Source organism: Pongo abelii, chromosome 15 (assembly GCF_028885655.2).
Source record: "Pongo abelii isolate AG06213 chromosome 15, NHGRI_mPonAbe1-v2.0_pri, whole genome shotgun sequence".
Lineage (NCBI taxonomy): Eukaryota > Metazoa > Chordata > Mammalia > Primates > Hominidae > Pongo > Pongo abelii.
In genome coordinates, this window is record NC_072000.2 from 22,519,877 (window position 1) to 22,540,595 (window position 20,719).

Consider the following 20,719-nt stretch of genomic DNA (forward strand, 5'->3'; position numbering starts at 1 on the left):
ATAAGAAAAGAGTTATAGCATATTTGATAATGAAATTTAAAACTTATCAATGGCAAACACAAATATAGGGGAAAATGTTAGAAATTAAAACAATTTAAAATTACTAGAAAATAAAGACAAATTTAACAGGAAAATAATAAACAGAAAAAAATAAATTTAAATAACTCCATTATATAAGAAGCACTTAAAAATCAGTCATACTATGGCAAAAATAATAATGACAATAATGCAATTTCAAAGTGGGTGAAAAACTTGAAGACATTTCTCTAAAGAAAATATACAAATGGCCAACAGGTATATGCAAATATGTTCAGCATCACTAGTTGTCAAGGAAATGCATATCCAAACACCAATGAGACATTGCCTCATGCCTAATAGCACGGCTATTATCAAAAAACAAAAGAAGTGTTGGCTAGAATTTAGGGAATTGAAACTCCTGTACACTGTTGGTGGAAATAGAAAATGGTGCAGTCACTATGAAAAATAATGTGTCAGTTCCTCAAAACATTAAAAACAAAATTATTATATGATTCAGCAATCCCACTTTTAGGAATATGTCCAAAAGAATTGAAATCAGAACCTCAAAGAGATACCTTCACACCCATGTTTACTACAACATTATTCACAAAAGCCAAGATATGGAAACAGCCTAAAAGTCCATAGACAGATGAACAAAGAAAATGTGTTAGACATCAGCTAGAATGGCAAAGTAGGTGATCTCAGTCTTTATTCCTCCCACAAGGAACAACAATTGGGCAAATATCCACCAATAAAAATAACTAGCAGAGATCAGGAATCTAGTTCAGAAGTTAAAACAATAGAGCAGACAGAAAAACTTCACGAATAACCACAAAAAATGGTAGAAAAAAGTTTCATTTTGCCTTCAGGCTGGCAGTGCTCAGTATGGAGAGGTCACTGCTCAGCTTGCAAGTTCCCCTTGCAGAGAAAAGGAGAGTGGAGTGAACCATTTTACCCAGCCTACTGGAGCATTGCCCAAAAAACCAGTTTAAGTTTCACCCATCCCAGATTGCTAGGGAGACCAACATAGCTGAGAAATCTGTAAACTGCTGGTAACAAAGAGAAATGATGAGGTCTATCAGTATCAGTCATTTGGTAGGAATCAATGCAGTCCCCAAAAGCCTGATCTGAGCAGAATTCCAGTAGCCTTCTATACCGAGGACCTCAACAGCCCTCATGGATGTAACACAGGATTCTTTGAGGGCCACTTTGCCAAGTGGAAATCTCGATGGCCAGCAGAGCCTCTGCTGAGGCTTCACTCAGGCCCTCTGAGCTCGTTCTGCTCATTTGGCCTGGCAGGTTATGCTCCACTCATGCTCACTTGCCCAGATCCCATGACACCCACCGTAGCTCAGTGCTCACCCATGGTTGGTTTGGGCATGCTATGACTGACTTCTGCCTTGAGTGCTGACATCTGGATAAGGGGGTTGCAGCAGTGCCCAAAAACTCGGAGATGCCAGCAACTGTGGAGCCCGAAGAGGTGTTACAGCTTTTGCTCTGGGAGTCAAGGTCTGAGCCCCCAGGAAGTGTTACAGCTCTTGTTCATTCTCACTGCTGGCCGCTTCAGCAAACGGGGATGTGTCACAGCTCATTCAGTCCTGCTGCCCACAGCTCAGCAATTGGGGATGTGTGGCACCCAGCATTTTTTTTTTCACTTCTGTAGCTTGGTGAACAGGAGTGTGTCTTAACAGCTCTTTTCACACCCACTATTCAGTGGATTCTGGATTCTTGTCCCGCAACCAACAGGAATGAAGCATGCAGACACCACAGAGTGAGCAAGGCTGATGAGATTTTTATTGAGTGTCAGAAAAGCTCTTGACAACGAGAGAGTAGCCAAAGTGGGTAGCCCTCTGTGTAAGAGTGGGGCTGAAAGCAGAGAGCCATCTGTGAGGCTGAGTCTGGGCTTTTTATGGGCTCAGAGTGGAGGAATCTGTGCTGATTGGTTCATGGGCAGGCCTGGAAAAAGCACCGTTTAATTGACTAAAAGGCACTGAGGAAGTTCTCACTTGGGTCATGGACTCCACCTGGAACTGGTGGCTTGGTTTTCAGGCTTCAGGTTGTCTTTGGCTTGAAGGTTGAGATTCACCAGGGACTTATCCCTGTCTGCCTAGGAATCTGTCTGTCTCCTGCCATTATCAGCTGCGCATACCACACTGCTTTCACTACCAAGGAACCCACAATGATCACTGCACAAACTATAGTACTTAACTCCACAGAGGACTCCAGCAGGTTTAGTCACTGACAAAATCAACACCCAAAGATCACAAAGAAGCAGGAAAACATGACACCACCAAAGGAAAAAAATTAATTTCTAGTGACCAACCCCAAAGAATTGGAGATCTATAAATTGCCTGGAAAAAATCAAAATCATTACCTAAGGAATCGGGGAACTACAAGAGAACACAAATAAATAGTTTAATGAAATCAGGAAGACAATCCAAGAACAAAATGAGAAGCTCAATATAGAGACAGAAAATATTTTAAAAAGAACCAAACAGAAATGTTGGAGCTGAAAAATACAATAGCTAAACTAAAAAAATGTAATAGAGGCTTGAACATCAGACTAAATGAAGCAGGATAAAAAAATAAGTGAACTCAAAGACCGAGCATTTTAAATCATCCAGTAAGTGGAGATAAAAGAAAAAAAAATGAATGAAACCTACAGAAGCCATGGAATACTATCAAGAGAGCTAACGTTAAAATTATAGTAGGTTCAGAAGAAAAATAGAGAGCATTAGATAGAAAGCTTATTTAAGGAAATAACCATGGGAAACTTAGCAAATATCAGGAAAGAAATGAGCATCCAGATGGATGAAGCCTAAAGTTCTCCAGTCAATTCAACCAAAAAAAGAATCCACAAACATACATTATCATCCACCTGGCAAAAATCAAAAACAAAGAGAGAAGCTTGTAAGCAGCAAGAGAAAAGAATCATGTCATATAAAAAAGGACCCAAATAAAGCTATCAGTGGATTTCTCAACAGGAACCTTGAGGATCAGGAGAGAATGAAATAATATATTCAAAGCGATGGAAGAAAAATAAAACTGCCAACCAGCAATATTTTGCCAGCAAAGCTGTCCTTCAGAAATGAAGAAGATAAAGACTTTTTTCGAAAAAAAAAAAAAAAAAAAGTTGAGTGAGTCTTCACTATTGCTTGCCTTACAAGAAATGCTAAAGGGGGATTTTTAAGATTAAATAAAAGGCAGCTAATTAGTAACACTAAAACATATAAAAATATAAAACTGGTAAAGTATATATATGGTTAAATTTAGAATATTCAAACACTATAATGGTGGTGGTGTAAATCACACCATCATTATAAAGTTATAAGAAGAATGTATGAAAAATGACTAGCTATAATAAATTCTTAAGACATACAAAAAATGTAAACTGTAGCATCAAAAGCACAATGTAAGAGAAGGGAAGTAAAAGTACAGAGCTTCTTTAGCAATCAAAGTTAAGATGTCATTGTTTTTAAATGAATTGGTTAAACAATAAGAATATTTATGTAAGCTTCATGGCAACCACAAATTAAAAACCTATAGTAAATACACAAAAGATAAACAGAAAAGAATCAAAGCATACTACTGAAGAAAATGATCAAATCACAAAGGAAAACAACAAAGGAGTGATAAAGGAATAAAGGATCTACAAAGCAACCAGAAAACAATTAATAAACTGACAATAATAAATCTTTACTTACCAACTATAAATAAGCAAATTTTGTCAATCAAAAGACAAAGAGTGGCTGAATTGATTTATGAACATAAAATCCAAGTAAACGCTGCCTGCAAGAAACTCACTTCACCTTTAATAACACACATAGACTAAAAGTAAAGGGAGAAAAAACAAAAATATGCCGTGAAAATGAAAACCAAAAAGAGCAGTAGCAGGTACATGTGTATCAGACAAAATAGACTTTAAATACTGTCACAAGAGACAAAGAAGGTCACTAGATATTGATAAGAAAGTCAATTCATCAAGATAATAGAACAGTTATAAATATGAATATACCCAACATCAGAGCACCTAAATATATAAAGCAAATATTAACAAATCTAAAGCAAGAGATAGACTGCAATGCAATATTAATAGAGAACTTAAATATCTGATTTTCAACAATGGCTAAATCATCCAGAAAGTATATTATTAAGAAAACATTGTCTTGAACTACTTCAGACTAAATGAATCTAATAGACATACACAAAATCTTCGATCCAACAGCAGAAAACACATTCTTCTCAAGCTTACACAGAATATTCTCCTGGACAGATTGTGTGTTAAGCCACAAACAAGTCTTAAGAAATTTCAGAAGACTGAAATCATATCAAATATATTTTCTGACCATAATGGTATGAAACTAAAATCAATAATAACAGGAAAACTGGAAAATTCATGTACATATGGAAATTAAACAACAACCAATGGGCCAAAAAAAGAAATCAAAAGGTAAATGTAAAAATATCTTGAGACAAATGAAAACGGACATGACATACAAAAAGGTATGGGATGCAGCAAAAGCAGTTTTAAGGGAGAAATGTATAGTAATAAATGTTTACAAAAAAAAAGAGGAAAGGTCTCAAATTAACAACCTAACATTACAGCTGAGTGAACTAAAAAAGGAACAAACTAAGCCCAAAGTTAGAAAAAAAGGAAATAAGAAAGATTAGAAAAGAAATCAATGAAAGTGGGACTAGAAAAACAGTAGAAAAGATCATGAAACTAAGACTGATTTTTGGAAATATAAATAAAATCAACAATACTTGATCTACACTGAGAAAAAATAGAAGACTTAAATAAATAAAAGCCAAAATGAAAAAGGAGACATTACAACTCATACTACAAAAAATATAAAGAATCATAAGATAATATCAATAACTGGATAGCCTAGAAGAAATGGATAAATTCCTAGACACATACAGCCTACAAGACTGAATCATGAAGAGATAGAAAATCTTAACAGTAACGAGTAAGGAGATTGAATCAATAATAAAATCTCCTATCAAAGAAAATCCTAGGACCCGATGGCTTCATAGTTGAATTCTACCAAATATTTTGAAAAGAACTAATACCTATCCTTCTGAAATCCTTCCAAAAAGTTGAAGAGGAGGGGATATTTTAAAACTCATTTTACAAAGCCAACATTGCCTTCATACCAAACCCAGATAAGGACACCAACAAGAAAAATAGATTATAGGTCAATATCCCTTGTGAACAAAGGTCCAAAAATCCTCAACAAACTACTGGGAAACCAAACATACCAGGACATTAAAAAGATTTTGCACCATGACAAAGTAGGATTTATTCCTGTGATGTAAGAATTATCCAACATACACAATCAACAAATGTGCTACACCACATTAACGGAATAAGAAATAAAAACTATGAGATAATCAAAACAAATGCAGAAAAATCATTAGACAAAATTCAACATTCTTTCACAATACAAAATTTTCAACAAATTAATTATAGGAATGTACCTCAACACAATAAAGCCTGTATATCAGAAGCCTATGATAAACATTATACTCAATGATGAGAAATTGAAATGTTTCCCTCAAAGATCAAGAACAAAACCACTCTCCCCACTTCCATTCAACATAGTACTGGACGTCATAACCAAAGTAATTAGGAAAAAGAAATAAAGTGCATCCAAATAAAAAAGTTAGTGTCTCTGTTAGAAGACGGCGTGATCCTATGTAGAAAGAATCCTGAAGACTCCACTAAAAACTGTCAGAACTAATAAGCAAATTCAGTAATTTTGCAGACTACAAAATCAACAGAAAAATTCAGTTGCATTTCTTTACACCAATAATGATTTATAGAAAGAAAAAATCAAGAAAAACTTATTATGAGCACATCAAAAACAATAAAATACTTACAAATAAATTTAACTAAAGAGGTAGAATATCTGTACACTGAAAAGTATAAAACATTAATGAAATAAATTGTGGAAGACACAAATAAGTGAAACATATCCCATATTCATGAACTGGAAGAATTAATGTTGTTAAAAAGTCCATACTACTGAAAATGATCTGTAGATTCAATGCAATCCCTATCAAAATGGCAATGAATATTTTTCACAGCAATGGAAAAAATAATTCTGAAATTCATATGCAACCACAAAAGAGCATGAAAATCTTAAGCAATCTTAAGTATAAGTACAAAGCTGGAGGTATTAAACTTCCTGATTTCAACTCCATTACAAAACTGTAATAAAACAGATGTTGCTGGCATAAAAACATACAGACCAATAAAACAGAATTGAAAGCTCAGAATTAAACTCACATACATACAGTCAGCTAATTTTTTCAACTAAGGTACCAAGAATATACACTGTAAAGGACAGACTCTTCTATAAATGATGTTGGGAAATTGGATATCCACATGCAAAGAATCCATGCTTCTCTTAATTCCAATCACAAAAGTTAATTCAAAGTGGATTATAAACTTAACATTAAGACCTGGCTCCATAAACTCCTAGAAGGAAACATGGGGAAAAGTTCCTGGACATTGGTCTCATCCTTATTTGTTTGATGAACGGGAAATCTACAGAAAGGGAGAAAATATTTGTATACCATACATCCAATAGGGAGTTAATATCCAAAATATATACAGAACTCATACTACCAAATGGCAAACAAACAAGCTTCTAAATGGGCAAAAGATATTTTAAAAATGATTTCATAAAATGGGCAAAGGATCTGAATAGATATTTTTCCAAAGAAGACACACAAATGGCCAACAGGTATATGGAAAAAATGCTCAAAATCAGAAATCATCAAGACAAATCAAAACCTCACTGAGATATCACCAACGACCTGTTAGATTGCCTTTTATCAAAAAGTCCAGTGATAACATGTGTTGGCAAGGATGTAAAGGAAACCTGATATGGTTTGGCTGTGTCCCCACCCCAATCCCATCTTGAATTCTAGTTCCCGTAGTCCTCACATGTCATGGGAGAGACGGAGTGAAAGGTAATTGAATCATGGGGGCAGTTTTCTCATGCTATTCTTGTGATAGTGAGTAAGTTCTCACAAGATCTGATGACTTTACATGGGGCTTTATCCTTTACTCAGTTCTCAGTCTTCTCTCTCTTGCCGCCATGTGAAGAAAGACATGTTTGCTTCCTCTTCCACCATGACTGTGACTGTATGTTTCCTGAGGCCTTCCCAGCCATGCTGAAATGTGGGTCAGTTAAACCTCTTTCCTTTATAAATGACCCAGTCTCAGATATGTCTCTATTAGCAGTGTGAGAACGGACTAATACAAAACCCTTGTAAACTTTTGGTAGAGATATAAATTAGTGCAACCATTATTGAAGGCAGTATGTAGCCTCCTCAAAAAATAAATAAATAAATAAATCTCTCATATAATACAGCAATCCTACTTCTAGGTATGTATACAAAAGAAATAAAACCACTATCTTAAAGACACATCTGCACTCTCAAATTTACTGCAGCATTGTAACACTAGCCAAGATATAGAAACAACTTAAGTGTTCATCTACAGATGCATAGATTTTTTAAATGTGGTACAAACACACACAATGGATTATGCAGCCTTTAAAAAAAGGAAATCCTGCCATTTGCCGCAACATGGATAAACCTGGAGGACATTATGCTAAGTACAATTAGCCAGACACATAACGACAAATACTACATGATATCCCATACAGGTGGAATATTTAAAAAAATCAAACTCATAGCAATGGACAGTAGAGTGGTGGTTAGCAGGGGCTGGGAAATTCCAGGAAAAAGAAGATGTTGGTCAAAGGGTACAAACCTTCAGCTGCAAGATAAGTACTGGAGACCAAATGTACAGTAGCTTCAAATTTGCTAAGTAGATCTCAAGTGTTAACACACACATATACACACATTATACACAAATGGTAATGATGTAACATGATGAATGTGTTAATTAGCTTGGTTGTGGTAATCATTTCATAAGTAGGCATATACCCTAAATATATGCAAATTTTATTTGTAAATCATACCTCAATAAAGCCTGAAAAAAATTGTAGTATATATATGCAATGGAGTATTATTCAGCCTTTAAAAAGCAAGATACAGAAGGACAAATACTGCATGATCTCACTTATATGTGGAATCTAAAATACTCAAACTGAAGGTAGAATGGTGGTTGCCAGAAGTGGAAAGGAAAGGGAGAAATGAGGAGATATGGACTAAAGGTTACAAAGTTTCAGTTATGCAAAAATGAATGAGTTCTGGAGAGTTAATGCACAACATGGTGTCTGTATTACAATGCAATACTGTATTGGACAACTGAAATGTACTAAGGGAGTAGATCTTAAGGGTTCACACCACACACACAAAAACATAACCCTGTGAGGTAATGGATATGTTAATTATCTTAAATGTGATGATCATTTCACAGTGTATACATATTTCAAAACATCAAGTTGCACACTTAAATATGTATGATTCTTATTTGTCAATTATACTTCAATAAAACTGGAAAAGGGGAATGAAGGAGAATAAGCTAGAACTTGTGGCCACATGCTGGTTGACCTCCCACTGAAGGTCATTCCTCCTTTCAAATGGCTATGATAAATACCTCTTTTTGGGTTTTCTGTATTTCCTCCCTCTCTCAGTCCCTTCAGGCACAATGGTGTAAACATCTCCACCGCATCTTACCCCTGATTATAGCACTGGCCTGTGTGGTACTCTATACCTATAAACTCATAGACAGCATCTCTTTAAATAAATCTTTATCAAATTATCCTATATTAAGTGTGTCATTAACTTCCTGTTGGAAATCTAAATGATATAATTTTCTATAAATGCATCCTTCCTTGAGTGTATCAACTTGTTTCATCCTATTGACTGTAGCTTTACAACTAAGATGCTTCAATATATTAGATAATATAAATTTTCACCCTCTCCTTTCTGTTTTATGAACCTGGAGGGCTTCCATCTTCTGCTTTCATCCATTTCTGTTGTCTCCTATGCCTACTATACATCTGTCATCTTAAAAGTGCCTTTTGATCCCTTTGTGGTTCATAAGCATGATGACTGAGTTCTTGCACTCCTGTGTGAGACGTAGCTCCCTCAAATCTTATGACATACACATATTACCTGACTCACATGAAAAAAGAAAAAAGAGATTGGGATTTTTGTAAAGTGGCTTTAGCCACCCTGCATTGCATATATTAATTTATTGATCTCATTTCTTCCTCTTGTTTTGCTGGGATACATTATCCCACACTTTCAAAAAAAAAGAGTACTTATGATGTAAACTTTATAAATTTTTGCCTGATTAAACATGCTTTATTCTATCTTCCTGATAGATTTGTTCTGTATAGAATTCCAGGCTGAAAATCAGCGTGAGAAACTTTTCCACTGTATTCTAAGGATGAGTTTGCTACAGAGCACACTCATGCCATTTGAATTTCTGTTCATTTATGAGCTATGTGGTTTTTTCTTAATGATTTTAGAATATTTTCAATTGTTAAGGTGGTAAAATTTCATAATAACTTGCCTTGGGATTTTTTTAAAATCTTGTGCTGGGCGTTCAGTAAATCTTTCATATCGAGAAAATTAAGCTTTTCTGTTCTAAGAAATTTAATTTCATTGTTTCTTTTAAATCCATCCTTCTGTTTAATTTGTCCTCCTGGAATATGTGTGAGTTGAATGGTTTGCCCCTAACTTGATTCCTTGTGTTTCTTGTTTTCATCTTTCATATTTTCTGTTTCTTTGACATTTTCATTCTACTTTCATAGAGACAGTACTTTTATGACTTCTTTGACTACTTGATTTCTTTTAATGTCGTATTAGTTTTAATTTTTATTGTTCTTTTTGATTTTATTTACCTTCCAAAAATAATTTTTCTATATTTTTTAATGCATCATATTCTTATTTAAAGATTACAAATATTTTCTTTCATTCATGATAAGATACAGTTTTTTACAGTTGTTTTTTTTTTTCCCCCTGAATTACCTATAATTCCACCAGTTTCCTTTTGGCTTTTTTAAAGGCTTACTTTTCTCTTTTTTTCAAAAGCCTTATGTAAATTTTAGGTTGATCTCTTCAGCCAGCTTACTAATTGGCAGGCTTCTGGTCAGGGTTGCAGTAGAAAAGTAGCCATTTCACTTGTAATCTCTGAAGGCAGATGTGACATTAACATTCAGTTTCTTAAACAAAGGTGCCAATATTCTGTCTGTGACTCATCGGCTACCATTAGCATCTGGGAGCAGAAAGAGGATGGAAGACTGAACTGCTCCATTCTCTTAATCTTCATTAGCAGCCCTGAACCTCACCTCCCCCTGACCTGGCATCCTGCATCCCAGTCATTGTAGGGATTCCAGGAAGTGAATCTCTCCCCTTTTCCTCACTATTCCTCTTGTTGGTAATTCAGACTTAGCCTTCCCAACCCTGCGAAATCAGTTGCTACTTTTTTATCTTACCTTTTCCAAACTTTTGTTGAAATCTCTTCTCTGCATCTAACTGCTGTCCTGTTTCTTTGTTCCTGTGGGTCTAAGCCATTTTTTTCCTACAGCAAGTGTTGTTGTTATTGTTAATACTTTGCTCTTAGGAGGGAAAGGGAAACCTAATGTATTCTATCATTTTTAATATAATTTGTGTGTTTGTTGTTTATCTTAAAAAATCAGGAGTTAAAAGATAGAATGACCCTGTTGCAAAGGGAAAGTAATATGAAAATAACTATAAGGACATGCAATAACTATAAGGAAATTTTAATCATCAAAATGTTAATGGTGATCATGTATGAGAGGGCTTGAGTAGACAAACCATTTTAAAGACTTTTCAAAAGCCCCACCAACAAACTACTATTAACATCAGATTGTCCACTTGGCTTCAAAAGGAATATCTTTTTCTTATAAGGTCATTCTAAATTATTGAATTGAAATTTAAAAGAGCCTGAGGCAAGTCAATGCAATATTTTAGTTGGGCCACCATAAATAATGTCAGGTCCCCATTACTAAGGAAAAAATATAGAAATTGGAGTTACAATCAACAGATTTTGACAAGTACCTACTGTGCAAGCACCTCTATTCCATACATGAAGAGTAGAAAAGAATATACATCACTTATATTCCTCCTAAGTTGTAGATCTCAGATAAAAATCCATTAAAAAAGAGAAAAAGGTAAGTGATATTTTATAAATTGCATACAGGATTGTTTAAGGCATATGGAAAATAAATGTTGAATAAAAATTATCAGGGCAGAATTCTTGAACAATATGAGTCATGAGACAAGATCTAAGAAAATTTCTCAGAAGAAAAATGCGTTTTCCAGAATACTGAGAATACTTATCTATTTTTCAACTTTACTAAGAATACCACAAAAAGAAAATGTGCTTATTCCATTTTGTTGTTTTAAGGAACTGAAGACAAGTTCAACTAAAAATTTATAATAGAATTACATCTCCTTAGTCATTTCAGTGGTACAAATATCAACTCATTTTAGTTGCTTTAATCTAGTCTGTAATTTTATTGCCAAAAAAAGTAAGATTTCTTTCAGTAAAGATAGTATTATAGTAATGGGTAGAAGAGTATTCAAATTCTCCAAGAGAGTTTTTAAAGAAATTGCTATCCACCTCAAAATATGTAAAGTTCTATTTTTTCTCCTGCACAGAAACCATCCTTTGGGCAATTTGTTGATTTATACTAACCCACTTCATTGTAGGAAATATATATTTCTATGTCTGCATTTGTTGTATTGCATTATAATTATCTCCTTGCAAATCTGTTTCCGTGACTAGATTTTGCAATATTTATAGGAAAAGACTAGAGAAGGAAGAAAAAGAAAATAAAAGAAGGAAGGAAAGAAGGAGGGAACAAGGTGCAGCTTCTGGTAAATTAGACTTCTTTTTTGAAGAGACATGATATGGTGAGAAGATATGATCAGGGATATCTTTCTCTTATAACCCCACTCTAAATTATTGAATGGTAGCTTAAGAGAGTTTGATGTGAATAGAAGGGATCTAACGAGGTTAAATGAGATATTGAGTAGGAGTGTTAACTTTTTTACTCTAGAAGAGAAGATAAACCTTGCCAAGTATGGAAAGGTTTAAGTTTAGCCTGTCTAAAATAGCCTCAAATTATTTCCTCTTAGACAAAATATAAAAGCTGCATTTTAGGAACTTTTTTTTAACTATTAATAAATTAGGGATGATTGAAGGTATCCACTAATTCTCTGATTTTGCAATTCTGACAAACTATCCTCTCTGCTTTTCCTTCAAGGAGATCTTGCTACTCCATAGCTGCCTCATGGCATTCTTTACATCCTCATTCCTCAGAGTATAGATGAGTGGGTTCAACATTGGGGTGATGGTGGTATAGAACACAGACACAGCTTTATCCAATGGGAAAGTAGTGGATGGATGGAGATAAATAAAGATACACGCAACAAAGAAGAAACTTACTACAGTCAGATGAGATCCACAGGTAGAGAGCTTTGCATCGGCTCTCTGCAGACTGTTTTCGAAGACTAAACAGAATGACTGTGTAGAAGGCCAAAAGAATGAGGAAACACCCTAGGGAGATGAGACCACTGTTGGCAACTACCAGCATGTTTACCAGAGTTGTATCAGCACAGGCAAGTTTTAGGACTGGGTGGACATCACAAAAGTAATGGTCTATAACCTGAGCATTACAGAAGGGCAGCTGGAAGGTCAGGAGAGTCTGAACAAAGGAATGACCCAGGGCCCCCAACCAGGACAGTGATGCCAGCACAGTACAAGCATTAGCACTCATTATGACAGTGTAACAGAGGGGTTGGCAGATAGCAGCATAGCTATCAAAAGCCATGACAGTCAAAACAAAAATCTCAGCACAACCTAAAAAGTGGAAGGTAAACATCTGAGTTATACAGCCCCAGTAGGAAATAGTCTTTTTCTCAGAAACAAAGTCTGCAATCATCTTGGGTGCTGTGGCCGAGGAATAGGCAATGTCCACAAAAGACAGGTTACTGAGGAAGAAATACATGGGCGTGTGTAGTCGGGGGTCAGAAAAGACCATAAGCAAAATGAGCAAATTTCCCACCACGATCACGACATAGAAGAGGAGAAATAAGACAAAGAACATCAATTGCGTTCCAGAATCTTGGGAAAGTCCCAGGAATATAAACTCAGTGACATTGTTGGCCACTTTCATGGGGCCCCAGGCAGGACTGGTGGAGTGACTCTGGTTCTCTGCAAAAATAAACACATGTTATAAACCATTGTAAGCAAGGTAAAGCCTATCAGTAAGAGTCTTGTGAAAATACCTACATGATGTTAAATATGGTAGAGAAAGTTCTTCATATTTCTTGAACATAGTTCATGAGTATTTTTCTTGTTATTAGCTTGATTTCCACATTATTGACTCACATTTGAATTTCTTTCATAATTAGTCTTATAGTTCCTTTCTTCCATACAAGAACCTAGAGAATCTGAGTCTTTTTTATTGAATTTAATGTTTTTACCTAATCAGTGCTCTCCCTCCCCCCACCTCCAACTTCTCTTGTCAGAAATTTACTTTGGAGTGAAAACTTTGTTTATTTAATTAATTAATTTTTTGAGGCTGTAAATAAAAGCATGAAGTCAGAGTATATGATCTGATGTATAAAATTTCAGAATCCTTCAAGTATAATATATACTACTCACTTATAGAAAAGTAACATTTTGTTTAATCAAGAAAGGAAGACTCAGTTTCCAATTTCTCAGTTAGAAAAAAAAAGTCTCAATTCAAGTAAAAATTAAGTCATTTTTAGTGCTTATATATCAACGTTGAGGAAGTTTGAATCATACGCCTGGACCTGCTGGTTGAAAATTCCATTTTGCTTGCCAATAAGGAATACATGAGAAGTGATCAATTTATACAGAGAAATACTTTTTTCTATGTTGCTCTGAAGAGTTGAAACATTTAAAACTTCTCATTGAGTTCCCTATCATCCTCAATCCCTTTGCAGGTCCCTGTCATCCTCAATCCCTTTGCCTTGAAAAAGACACAGATAACTCTCTGTCCTTGTGATCACAGGAAAAATTAGGAATGAAATTTATCATACAGATAATGTTAGAAATGATAGTTTAAAAATAAGTGTCTGAAGCCATTTTATAAACTGTAATAGGAATGCTTGCATCATACAGAGAAAAATAAAGGATAGAAATAATCAGGAAAAAATTCTTAAAGGAGATTAATATTAGACAAGATCTGAAGTTTCTTGAAATAAAAATGGCTTTTCTGAAATATGAAAATTACTAGCTATTTTCCGTCTTTACTCAGAATACCTCTTTTCTGCATGGATAGCAGAAAGAGCACTGCCCAGAAGCTGAGTGGTGTAAGTTTGAGTGCCCTCATCAGCTTTATAACTTTGGGTAAATCTATTTATCTTCCCTGGATCTCAGTTTTCTCATCTATAGAAGATGAATGATAAAATTTTTTACCTCACAAAGCTGTTTCAGAATTCAAATGAGATCTATAGAACATGTTTTGAATTTATGAGGTGTTTCCTTTTAATTTGAATCTATCAAGTGGAATCTCTCTAGTAAGCACAATTTGTAATTTGGTGCATTTAGTTATTATATAAAAGCTATATAATGTAACTACTAGAAAATATTAAAAACATATACAATTTTATTTCTGAGATAATAGCTATAAAAATATGTGCCAATCTCCATGAAAGAAATATCATTAATAGTAGCTAACATTTACTGAGTATTTTACCATGCACAGAATCGTGTGCTAAACTCTGCATATGTTACTTAATTCCATCTTCACAACACTATCATAATTTTTATTATCTCCATTTTATGGAGCAGAGCACTAAAGATTAAAGAGGCAAATTGCCCAATATAATTTTCAGCGAAAGGACTGGTATAATTCTGGTATTCTTTTTGCAGAACACGCATAACTTACATATCCTTAAATAAATTATAGGTAGATAGAAAGATTACATAGATAGATAGATAAATTTCCAATAAAAAACTGAATTTATTATTATTTTTTAATTAATATTATTTTTTGGAGAGGAAGTCTCACTCTGTCACCCAGGCTGGAGTGAAACAGCGCGATCTCGGCCCACTGCAATCTCCGCCTCCTGGGTTCAAGTGATTCTGCTGCCTCAGCCCCCCAAGTAGTTGGAATTACAGGAACCTGCCACCACAAAAAGAACTGAATTTAAACAATTGCTTTCTTATCGTGCAAAGTCCTTCAATTGGAGAATATGTTTCACATTCCTAAAATCTTTTAATAGTCTGTGCCCTATACCAGCAAAGCCAAATTGTGCTCAGTCATCACCAGTTGGCAAAATCATAAGGGCTGAAAAAATGTTTAGGTAAACAGAAAACACATATTGTACTTACTGTATGCCAAGTTTGATTCTAGATGTTTTAAATTTAGCTCATTTAACTCCCATAATGATCTTATAAAGTAGTCTATCACTACTATTACCACTTCAGAAATGAGGAAACTGAAGCACAGAAAGAGTAAGTAACTTGCCCAAGGTTATAGATCTAGTGATTGGCAGAGTCGGTATTTGAACCTACGCAATGGGTCTTCAGGATCTATTTTCCTAACTACTATGCATATCCTGGGTCTGATGGCATCAAAGCCACCAAATATCTTTTTCATTTGAAAGCTTTAAACTTTCTACATTAATCAAAAGACTCCTTTTCTTCTAATCATGAAAAGTTTTTTTAATTATATACACTATTTAGAGACAAAGACTATAGCTACAACTGGCAAGATCATCACAGCATACAGTCTGTACCCAACTTTTCTCAAATTAAATTTACAGTGGGGATGTAATAACAAGTGATGTGATACTGATCGTTAATTCAGTCATTATTTGATTTGGCAAGTACTGTCAATCAAGTGGAGGAGGTCCACATGTAAACTGTGACAGTTCTCCATGAAAGCGCTCAGGAAGGAAGCCCAGGACAGACAGGATTGCCTTTTCAAACTCTGTCACTGAGTGGAATTCTGACAGATGAGTTAGAGTTAACCTGATGATGATGAGGATTGCAGGGTGTGGGCACAGAAGAATAGACAGGGCGGGAAGAACTTTCCAGGCCTAGCAAATAGAATATGTGAAGGTAAAAATCATTACACCATCCTCTTTGGGGAGTGTCAGCAATTTGAACATGTTTCAACACAGAACTCACATAGGAAAGTGTCAGGAGATGAGGCTGAAAAGAAGGCAAGTCTAGATTACCAAGTCTTGCGTGTTAAGCTTAAAAGTTAGCAATTGAATTAACTGGGGTGCCATAAAGAAAGATCCAGTCACAGGAGGAGAGTAGCTGCGATGGAAGGTGGGGGAGAGAAGTTGTGAAAAAGAAGACGCCTGGAACCCCAACTTGTCTACGTTCAAATTTCGGCTTCACCATTTACTAACTTTATGACTTTAGGCAGTTACTTCACTTCCCTTTGCCTCAGTTTTCTCAAGTGTAAAATGTGGATAAGAATAGTACCTTTATATAGAGTGTTATACATATTAAATATATATTACATGTAAAGGACTTATGTGCATAATGTACTTTAAGTGAATATATAATTATCATTATGCATCTTAGCTATCAGAGAAAATGTTGATTGGAAGGAGAGACAGAAGCCTGGATAGGAGTCGTCTTAGAACACTGACCTCCTTACTATGTCAATCTCCTGATTCTCACCTATATGCATGCTCATGCTTGTCCAAATCTTAGACTGTGTCTACTGCTCACACCTACCCTCTCAAAAGGAGTCTTTGACTGGAGCAGCAACAGAGTACATTCTATATCCTTGCATAGATGTATTAAAGAGTTCAAGCATGGATGCCCAAAGATGTTTGAGCAGCTGCTCTATTCACCCTGAGTGGTGACAACTCAACTTTATCTAGCCTTCTCCTGAGGATTTCATCAAATTAATCATAGTCTAGGACCCAAGATCTTTTTGCTATCTTTGCTGGGAGAAACAGCACAGGATTTAAAGATAGAACAACTCACAGCTCTGCCTCTTCAGGCTGTGTAATTTTAACATAATTTTTCTAACATCTATTAACCTCCTCTGTGAGATAATGCTACCCATGGTAAAACTAAAATTAGATAATGGACAAAAAAAGCAATAAACAATCTGCCAAGCTAACTCTTGATCATTTTTGGGGTAGAATTTCAAGAACTCCAGTATCAGACATCTCAACTCTGAACCAGAGCCTCTATGGGGTGGATTGTTTCTACTGGTCTACCCAGGTTCTTAGGTTAAACTTGATCTCTCTAAGACAATACTAAAGAATATATATTGGTTGAAATAAGATTTGCGTAGTTAAAGAAAAATGTTTCCTCCTTTGTTTAACTCCATGAGCCTACATAAATTATTTCCAATAGAACAATTTCAAAGAATGCAACTCTTGGAATCTTCTGGGAAAGAGATTGTCTTAGTTCCTCTCATGAGGGATTTACAAAGGGCAGCCATATACTATTCTGGATCTCTTTCCTAACAGCAAGTTCTATCTCATGGAAAACTTTTCGTGCAATAGTGTTCTTGACTTCAATATCCCTCGTAGAGACATTATAACACATGTGCATGTTTTTATGTCTCTTGTTACCTGACATTATTTTATTACTTATTAATCCCCTCTTGTTCCTCTAATTGGCCCCAATTGGGGAAATAATTACTAATCTTTGTGGAGCTGAAAGATAAAGAAAAATATTGAAAAATATCTGCAAATGAGTTAGCATAGCACAATGTATAGATTGCTTAAGGTATCATCTATTTGATTTATATTTCATAAGTACCACTATTAATTTATCCTTTCACTTAATACTTACTAAACATATTATCTGTGTCTGGTACTGCACTGTGAATATAAAAAGAGGAGTACGACCCAATTCCTGACATAAAACCATTTATTTTACAGCAGTACTTTTAAATGACCTCCCTAAATCATCTTAGACTGAAGCATAATTGATGTTAAGTCCTATACTTATCTATGTATAAAGGATTTTAGAGATTGTTTGATTTTTTCACACTCATCTAACCATTGGGAAACAAATAAGGTCCAGAGAGGGAATTAAATTATCTAAGTTTACTGATGGTGGTAAACCTAGTAAACCTAGGACTAAATTCCAATTGAAATTATATTGATACACACTTTAAATTGTAATATACTATTTCTTAAATTAATTACTAGAACAGATGTTGTAAAGCAGGTGAAGAATTTACAGAAGTAAATAATTTACCTTTGAATATAATTTGAATCAATGAAAATTGACCTTGCCTCTTTCACTGGTGGTTAAGGTATCATTCCAGATGGAAAGCTTACCCTGGACTTTTTCTTGAGTGTGGTCCCACCGCATGGATTTGAACAACCCGAGATGTTGGATCAGAAAATCCTTTGAAATAAAAATGTGATTGATAACAAGATACGCACACTAAAAGACTGAGATTTATATAATGATACTTCTTTTATTTACATGCCACATTTCCTCTTGTACAGCCTAAAAAGCAGTCTTGAGTTTGTTTTCTCTTTCTCTCTCTCTCTCTCCCTCAGAAAGATAGTATTTTATGAGTTTACAACCACGCCATAGCTTCTAACCTTGGTATGCAAAGATTTCTACATTCCTGGCTGCCAAAGGGAAGAAACTCTCAGCAATCTTTATGCATCATCAAAACCCTGAGGGAAATGCTGGACAAGTGATTGAGTAAGCAGTTGGAGAATATGATTAGGCAGAGAAAGTGCAAGTGTAGTCTCTACTAAATAACTCCTTGTAAAACCATGCTGAAAGCTGGCTGAAAACAAGACTTTTAATTAGAGTATTGAAGGTGAAAAGTTGGTCAATAATTCCAGCAGAAGTAGCAGCATGTTCAGAGACATAGAAATATGAGGAAGCTGCACATGGTTCAGAGGTTCAAACAGTGGAACAGGACTGGGTAAAAATTGGAATTAGGATTGATAATTGATCTTGGAACAAGTTTTTCTAGTAGAACAAGGTCCAAGGTGTAGAGTGGGGTTGTAGTATGAGAAATCTTGGTTATTATCCTAGATTTTCTTATCACCATGCAGACCCTGTACCCCTACAGAATCTCATATGTGTACCAGAATCTGAGGTAGGATAGAACATGCAAACAAGAAAGTATAGGTTTAATGAAATAAGAGGGAGAGGCTGGTAGGGTTCGGATGTATATGCTAATCAACTCAACTGAGCCATTTTACTATGTAGACATATTTATTTCAAAATATCATGTTGTACATGACAAATATTTACAAGTTTTACATGTCAAATAAATAAATAAGAAATCATTCACAGATGTGAACAGAGTGGGGGGGAGTCAATATTCACTTAAAGAGATAAAAACTAGAACTGCACTGTATTTATGTTATAGATTTCACCACTTCCTCTAAGTAATGGAAGCTCACCAGGTATTTTCAAGTATTTATTTACAGAATAAGTACAAAGAGCTTTTTGGGAACATAAAGAACATAATGGCAATAAATTAAATAACTGCCATGAAAAAAATAGACAACTTGAGTAAGCCATTTCATTAAGGAAGAACTAATGAAATCTGAATTAAAGTTGCAAGGTAGTTAGTAATAATGCATCAATATTAGTTTATTTGTTTGACAAATGTACCATAGTAATATAACAATAAGGAAAATAGCATGAGGTATAATTATACTCTGCGATATTCAACATTTCTGTAAATCTATAACCATTCCAAATTTTAAAAATTATTAAATTTAAAAATGATTTTATAAAATCTTTGAAAGCATGTGATAAGCCAGAAATTTTGGGAGGGCCTATAAACATCAGCTTTATTCGCTCCCTTTCATTCTTTTTTTAATTTCAACTTTTATTTTAGATACAGAGGGTACATGTGCAGGTTTGCTACGTGGGTTTATTTCACCAAGGTAGTAAGTATAGTACCCAACAGGTAGTTTCCCAACCCATCCCCCCCACCCTTCCTCACACCTCTTGTAGTCCCCAGTGTCTATTGTTCCCATGTACATGTCCATGTGTGCTTAATGTTTAGCTCTCACTGGTAAGTGAGAACATGTAGTATTTGGATTTCTGTTCTTGCATTAATTTTCTTAGGATTATTGCCTGAAGCTTCATTCATGTTGCTGCAAAAGACGTGATTTCATAATTTTTTTTTTGGTTGCATAGTGTCTGATAGTATGATTCTGATAGTATGATTCTGATAGTATGATTCTGATAGTATGGTTCTGTCTTTGCTGAATAGTGCTGAGAAGAACATACAAGTGTATGTGCCTTTTTGGTCTTTTTGGCATAATCTATTTGGAATAATCTATTATATATATAAAATATATTTTATATATATCTATTAATATATTATATAATATATATTTTATTTATAGATTTTATATACATATAAAATATATTAAATATATATATACAGTGACAGAGAGAGAGAGAGAAAGAGGATTGCTGGATCAAATAGTAGCTTTGTTCTAAGTGATTTGAGAAGTCTCCAAAATTCTGCCCACAGGGGTTGAACTAATATACATTCCGAACAACTCTGTGCAAGCACTCCCTTTTTTCTACAGGCTCTCCAGTATCTGTTGTTTTTGGACTTTTTCATAGTAGCCACTCTGATTGGCATAAGATGGTATCTTATTGTGGTTTTGGTATGAATTTCTCTGATGATTAGTGATGATAAGCATTTTTTCATATGTTTGTTGGCTGCTTGTATGTCTTTTTATTGAAAAGGATCTATTCATGTCCTTTTCCCATTATTAA

The 20,719-nt window shown here is 34.8% G+C and overlaps 1 protein-coding gene and 1 non-coding gene across 14 annotated transcripts in view; one reads left to right on the forward strand and one right to left on the reverse strand.

The window, feature by feature from the left end:
- The window catches only part of LOC134760004 (olfactory receptor 4N4C), a 222,055-nt gene that overhangs the window by 24,799 nt on the left and 176,537 nt on the right, over positions 1–20,719 (reverse strand). Inside the window, exons 2-3 of one of the 13 annotated variants that reach the window (XR_010136911.1) lie at positions 18,283–18,352; positions 14,952–15,137 (exon numbers count right to left, since the gene is read on the reverse strand). The exons of 11 other annotated variants lie outside the window; for them this stretch is intronic. The gene's annotated coding sequence lies outside the window, so the exon portion shown is untranslated. Of the gene's footprint in view, positions 1–14,951; positions 15,138–18,282; positions 18,353–20,719 lie in introns of those variants that run through there. One more of the 13 variants, XR_010136913.1, reaches the window with a different exon arrangement.
- On the forward strand, positions 9,030–9,130 carry LOC134760163 (small nucleolar RNA U13). The gene has a single exon (XR_010137093.1). It is a non-coding gene; the product is annotated as a small nucleolar RNA U13 (small nucleolar RNA).